Genomic DNA, 8,025 nt, shown 5'->3' with positions numbered 1-8,025 from the left:
AAGGTCCTTTATGCCTTTACTACCACGACCATTGCAGACTAAAATCACCGATGGCGGCGCTGACGTAATTTGGCAATATGGCCGACGCATCGGGTTCGTGCTGTGATGATACCTAATATTGGTGTAATAGGAAGAATCTTAGAGTCATTACGAAAAAGGAATTAGAAAATTTCAAGGAAGATATTTATTGATTTTGAGGTGTTTCTCATGGGGAAATGTGAGGGGAAATGAAAAATTGCAATAAAGGTTTAGGGATTTATTGTTACAGAAATAACAGGAACTAGCACACGGATATTACTCAAAGGGTTACTAAATACCCTAGGGTGCGTTGCACTATTTATACCAGAGTGGGAAACGTTGGTTACCTTAAACACCTTCAACATAGATACCACAGTAAATGAATTGTAGCAACGATACGAAACAAAAAGGCCGTATACATAAATAAAAAGGCATAAAGTATATTACTCTCGACGTTGTGATAGTGTAATACCTACAAGATAACAGGAGAAGTCAGACAATACCCAATTATACCAATGAATTCTCAACATAGTTTCCTTAGGTAATGGCTTGGTATCCTTGGAGCTCCACTTCCAAATTCGGCCATCTATCTAGGCCATCTATTTTTTCACCGCAAATTTTTTTTTATTCCTAAACCTCCGAATACAGCTCTCATAGGCCACTTTAAATCGGGGTATTCAACAAAGTCAACAATCAAACGTACACGAACAACCATGCCCTGGATAAGGGAAACTTACCCAGGCGGGACTCGAACCCGCGACCTCATGTTTGGCAGGCGAGGACTTTACCCCGCCGCAACCGAGGCCGGCAAGAAGGCCGGGAAGAAATTTCTCGAGAAGTAGGCGATGGACCGAAAAAAGAGAAAATGCAGTCCTCTTTATATTTAATTCTATATCACAATTGATTATTTTGAAAAAAAGGTGAAAGAACGTCTTATTATATCTAAACCAACAGCCATCTACAGGTCCCACATGGTATTAATATGGGGAATGAGGTATCTAGACATTTGGGAGTTCTTTTCTTTGCACCCTCTGTATGCTGAGGGTTATTTTTGTTACATGAGTACACCCCAGATGGTTGCTTCGTCGTTGAGTGCACGAGGACATTTCGGGTTCGCTGCATTCGTGTTGTTCTCTTACTGCCGAAACGTGTTGGGAGTCGTCTACTGGTGGTAGCGCACATCTCATATCTTCCGCGGTGCATCTGCGTCGCAGCGAAGTCATGGCCATCGTCGATGGAATCCTAGACATATACGGGAACGTTTTTATTTTATTCCCACCCGCTTTATCGCCCTACCTCTCCGCCCCCCTTATTTCAACGCAATCCTTCAACCCATCCCATTTCCCACAAGGAGAGAGAGAGCCCAGTGAAATGACTTCCGGTTCGAAACAAATGAATAAGTAATTCCGCCGATATAACTCGCGACGGCGCGGCGCATCGCGATGTTGTTTTGTTTTTTTTTCTTCGTCACGGTTCCCTCCGACACCCAACTCCCGCTCGCACCTCCTCCCAACTCATATCGACGCCGGGGCGGGGCCGTAAAGCATTCGTCAATTTTTATCTGTTTTGGCCAACGGCCGGTTTGAATCGCAATTGGGGAGGATGGTCGCGCGGAATTCGTGATTGGCGTGGGTGGTTGGGCGGACTGGCTGCGAATCAACGCCTCTCTCCCACGTGGAGACCCTCACCACACATTTTGACTGTCCCTTCTGCTGGACTTACATTCTATTGGTTACTTGTAATTCTAATTTATTTCAACCAAATGATAACGGAATATGAGGACCCTGGAAGCCAACGGGTAGAAGTGCAATTTTTATAATTTTGGAGATTAATGCAGATAATGCTTGGTGGGATACACAATATTATTGTGGCAAAGGGAAACTAGTGTATTACTGATAAGTATCTGAATGTAGACTCAGTGATTCACTTGGATCCCTTTTCTACAACAATATTCTGTAGGTACACCACTTACAATCTATACTTATATTGTGTACCTCATTATCTCGAAAGTAAGGGAAAATTCCATAGAGTTTATTACTTATGGAAAATTCATTAAAACTTGCATCTCGCATATGCGGTTCTTTACGGCAGTGATGCATAGTAGATGACAACAGCAGGCAAATTAAGGGCGAAATTTCTATCGTTATTCTGAAACACCACAATTTACAGTGTTGTGTTCCTTATTATCTACACATATATCCAAAATGATTGCACTAGTACCCCTTGGCTTTTATGACATTAGCCATTTTCTCATTTTATCTCGTGAATAAAGAGAGAATATGGACGATCATTGGATGCCATTCTCCCAAGGTTCTTAGAGTAAGTCAAGGTTCTTACAGTCTAAGAACCTTGCCATTCGCCTATTGCGTCATCCCAACGACTACGCTTTTTTCTACTCCAGAAGAGCACTGCTGGCTATGCACTAATCATTGGAATATATTAGCATTGAGTTCTTCGGATGCGTTCTAAGATAGATGAATTCCCCCACTCTTCTAACAGGAATAGACAATGTTCTCCTTCAACCCCCACTCTCCTGACGTGACTATAGTAAAACCTCGTTTAGCGACCGCCTCTGATAACGAACAATGCGGATAACGACCAAAAATTTCGCAAAAATTTGCCTCGGATAGCGAACAAAATTTCGGTTAGCGAATAGATGTGTAGCGGCCATGTTTGTGTTCGGTGCTGTGCGGTCCCAAATGGATACACAGTAATACCTACATCCACTCACGCCATCACATGGGAGTAAAAACGGTCAGTTTTCCAGTTTTTTTTTGTTTAAATGCTTTCTTTAATTTTTTATTTATATTTAACTCAAATTGCACTGTATTATAACTATTCTCATTTAAAAAAGCGTACCTATATAGCCTGTAACTTTCACGTAATAGCGAGTCAATAGTAGCCAATTATTCCTATTTCCTTTATTTCTTATGGGGAAAATTGTTTCGAATAGCGAACATTTCGGATAACGACCAGCTTTCTGGAACGGATTGTGGTCGTTATACGAGGTTCTACTGTAGTTATTCTCTAATGCAGTCTCATAGTCTCCTGTGGCCTTCTTGATTTCTTTATATCTCAGACGGCCTCGGTGGCGGCGGGGTAAAATTCTCGCCTGCCAAACTAGAGGTCGCGGGTTTGAGTCCCGCCTTGGTAAGTTTCCCCTCTTCAGGTCATGGTTGTTCGTGTACGTTTAACTGTTAAATTTGTTGGAAACCCCGATATAAAATGGCCAAATGAGCTATATTTGGTAGTTTGGGAATATATTAAAGAATATTTTGGGTTTTTGCCTCGTTGCTTGTCATAGGTTGACGTATCTTTCGCCGCGGTATTCCACCAAAAGTCTTCAGGTCGAAGTGCAGATAAAAGTGACTCCAGCACCACCTTTGACAACCAACGCGGCGAAAACCCGAAATACGGATAGTTCAACTAATTATTCTGGCATATTTACATGTTAGCCCTGTATATGCTGCAGTCTAGTGAAAAATGTTGACTCCCTGGAAAGTAAAATTTATGTGGATAAGTGCTAAGTATCATTGATTCATTTCCATCAATGGATTTCCATAATGAATCAGCCTCTACTAATTATTTCGTGTTTCTAAAGGAGTTTATTTTGTGCACGGCGAGAATGCAGTCAGGAGTGTTGATGTGGCCGCTTCGAAGGTTGGGGAACTCCGAAATATGTCTGCGGACCCAGAAGGGCGTTCGCGTCAACGCCCCATGTCTACCATATTAATCCACTGCTACGGTCTCCACCTGGACTGGGCGTGTCTTCATAACCTTTCGTCCCAGCCGAATAATTTTAATCCTTCTGGACGCTTCGTCTACGCTATTCAAAGCAGTTATGTACTATAATATTTAACTTAACTCTTTGCGTTCCGTGGACATCATATTACGTCCTTCTATATATTGATTGATTGATAGAACCGTAGAGTATGACAGCTTGATACAAAAATTTGAGTTTAAAATACTATGTTAAAGGAAATTCAAAAAATATTTATTGTTTTTGCATAACTTTATAAATAAAGGTGAATGTAGTAGTCTGACTAGTAGAATATGTATGAATGCTCCAAATGTCACAGTAAGGTATAAGAAGACTTTTTGCGTTATGAATGTTGAAAGTGACCATTGTAAAAATGCCCATTTGAATTCGTAAATTATTTAATACAATATGTAACGACCTGAATTTATGTGAGCATTGAAGGAAATTTTGTACAAAGTGAAACTGTAAAGCAAAATAATTTACCGGCATGAGCAGTCTGGCTCTATTATATATAATTTGTATTTATTTTTGTTAAAACCTATAATTTTACTTATACGTTGGATGTACGTTAAACGCAAAAAACAAATAAAAAGCTACCACTTAATTTCTTGAGGACGAAATGTTTTCTGTATCTGCTGGCAACTTTGGGTCGCACCACTACCCTTCTGGAGTCCCATAAAATAAGGGCGTCACATCGATCGGCCAGTACCTTTTTTCTTTGCCCTCCAAGAATGAATATTCCTTCCTTAGGTGTGGAAATTTTATTGGGCCCAAATTTATATTGCTTAGAAGTGAACGCGCCCTGCAACTGACCTAAGGGTCCCGGATTCAAATCCCGGATGAATATTTCCGATACCTTCGTTAAAAATCCTAGAAATGCTTCGTGGCCTACGGAAAGGAACTGACCCACCTACCCAGAAAGTGTGGAAATAAATACACTTGTGGCTTAGTATGGAGTGAGCTCTACCCTCATATATCCAAACCAACCACCTGGTTGAATCACTTAGTGAGGGATTTTTATTATTAAAATAGTTAATCTTCATATGAAGAATTATGAGTCAAAATTGGGCTGCAAGGGATGAAATTTTTTGTAGTGTGTATTTTTCTACAATACTTTTCCCAGTCGTTCTAGTTGACTCCATTTTTGTTCAGCCACCAATTTATGACTATAGTTTCAGCATTAATTACCTGCGGTGTGTGTTATGGCACCATTTGGGTTAAAATACTGAATTTTGATTCGAGATATTGGTTTTGATGATTTTTCAATGGAATTTCATTCCATTTCATGTTTAAATTAATAATAACATTTTTTTGTAACTTTAATAGGAACATCACTTTTAGAATGCACTCTGCAGCCTAAGTACACATTTTACATCAAAAAGCTGCCTTGCGATCACATGTTCCCATCAAAACGTCCTTTCAAACACTATTATTACTCGTGAAAACGCGTAATTATACTCGTAAACTATTTCTACCATCTATCAGTGGATACAATCTTTCATTTTGGTATTGCTATTCCGTTCAATTTCAATAGACTTGGTAATACCTAAATATTATTTAAAAAAACGAAACGGACTGAAAAAGGCAATTGTTTCAATTCATCAGTTACACCAGAATTTCATATTTCTACAGCTTAAACACATCAATGCGATCTGAAAATGTTTATTTAAACCACTTATAATACAACATTTTCTTCTCTCCGCATGCTCAATGCGAATTAAATCATCACTGAGACTTATGAGGATTCAATAATGATACGATACATAAAATTCTCGTGCTGCTGATCATATTTTCTGTATTACCTCATCAGATTTCTGTGTCTGTTCATATTTTATACTGTCTAACCTTCACCCATGTCTTCTCCTTGCTAATTATCGCAGATGATTCACATGAAAATCAATCTCTATTTTCAAAACCGAGAATAGCATTGAGAAATATTTTTGTGGATCTCGTTTACTATCCTTCAAAGAAAAGAGAAAATTAGTCGATGTTATGGTTTCCTACTACATAATTGTGTTTAAACATGTGCAATTTTCCTCAATAATCTCAGAAATATTTTTATTCTACCTTTCCTTCGTAGGAAGTAAGGATGTTTGATTGCATTAAGCAAAAAATAATTTTTTGTTTGATATATTGGCTTTGATGGCACCGATAAGATTTTGACACTGGAAATTATGCAGATTTTTAAAAATTGTTGCCCCCCAAGCTGGGTCCTCTTCTAGAAAGGTTTATGCCTCAGTTCTTATCGGAGAACTGGGTGTGGGTAATTCCATACATTTTTAAATGAGTATCCATAATCTCTTTGTTATATAATCAATTTTTTAATCAAAAATGTGAATGAATGTTTGGTGGAACATGTTATAATTACTATAAAACTCCTATAGTTATAACTAGTAGATATATAAGACAATTAAAATGGTGCTCCACCCAGTGTTTGAAATATACATGCACCGATGGATCTTTTTTCGCTGTGACTTATAATAATATTCGACTGTAAAAGTGATGCTGAGATAACCCTTTTTTTAATGAATTATGTTTTCGTCTTAGACGAAGATGACAGAAGACTTCAGACCGATGGCTTTAGACAAAGTCGCTAAACTTGGTACGAAGTTGTTCACTCTAAGATACTAGAATTACACTATAAGATAGATATTTGGGTAAGAGCATACGTTTCGCATACCTCCCCGATAACTGTAAAAATAGGTTTCCTATCTCGCTGAAGTTAAGCCCATTTTTTTTGTCACTTTGTAATTTCAGTGAATATATGCGATGACTGTATTTTCCGAACAGATGGGTTTAGGAATTCTTTTTCCGCCGAAAAATTAAGTTTTTAAAGTAACTTATGGTCGAATTTAGTCAATTTTAGACCGACCTCAGACAGTTTTTTTCATTCTCATAAAGGTTAATGGCTGGTATGCTTACACACACCTATCGAGGTAGTTTCTGGGGTACTAAATATAATATATATCGATAGGTAATGCATACGTTATGATGGAAATTAAGTGCTGAAGTAGGTTACTACATTATATTGAAAATAGGACTGGTCTTCTGCATTTGGTTAAAAATTTGGTGGACAAGAGCCTAACTGGTTCGCTTCAGCTCATCTCAGCCCTTTTACTCCAATCTGAGGAAAATTTTTCGAGATATTGACCTTCTTGTACTATTTATCCTATGACTTGACCTTTATTTTTTAACCATGGCCATTATGTGTTTCAATTGATTGCAATTCTGCCAAAGTTTCTTTTTTAGTGTGAATGAATCTTGTTCTCAAATACCTTACGGAATTTTCCAAGGATTCCGATTATGGCGGTAGGCAGTGATTCTTCCGGGTTTCCCATTTATGTTTATTTATTTTAATGGACAATATTTGGCTTCCTCAGGTCCAAGGAAGACCTTAGATTACCTAAAGTCTTCAGATTTTTCCCCGACATATCGCGAAATGTGCAATAGCCCCTTGAGAGGCCAAAATTCTCGTGTTGAACGGACCCAAGCTTAGAAAACCTTGGATTTTTTCAAATTGAGCTGAATCAATGACACAAGAATTTTTCCAAAACGAGCTAAATTAAAATTTTCCCTTCTTATTGGCAATGAATTTTCACTTGTTTTGGATGACATGTGAACAATTAAATTGACTTCCATTACGTACAATATCAACGAGTGAATATCGTTTCGCTCGGAATAAAGAAGAATTGTATCAAAGTCTTCCTTTTATTCTTTGAAAAACCTTGCAGATGAGTCAAATTTTAAGTAACAATATGAACTCAATAACTTATTGGAAACTGGCATTATTTTCACCAGAAAATAGTGGTAAATTGCTTTCCAGTCACCAAAATTTCAGGAAATGCCTCATCTTTTACACCTCTGGGATACGAACCCAAGAATGAGAGATTACGATCATAGACCATTCAATCGGCCGTTAAACCCTTCCTTACATATCATCGACCGTGAAATCATTATTATAACAGCAACTTTTACAATCCACTTTAGTCAAAAAAAAAGATAAAAACTTGCACAATCTGGATTTCAGTGCTGGAGCACCGTCATCAGGTGCTATATTTCAAATGATTTCAAACATAATTTGAAATATAGTACCTGATGAGTATGCCTTAGTTGGATCCAGATAACAATGCAAGATGTACATTTACATGTAAGATCATTCACCTGAAGATGTAACCACGTTACGAAACCCAGGTCGTGCCCATATTAAAATAATAGTAAACCTTATAAAGTTTTATTACTTTATTTCC

Source organism: Ischnura elegans, chromosome 8 (assembly GCF_921293095.1).
Source record: "Ischnura elegans chromosome 8, ioIscEleg1.1, whole genome shotgun sequence".
Lineage (NCBI taxonomy): Eukaryota > Metazoa > Arthropoda > Insecta > Odonata > Coenagrionidae > Ischnura > Ischnura elegans.
This window is presented reverse-complemented; position numbering follows the sequence as displayed.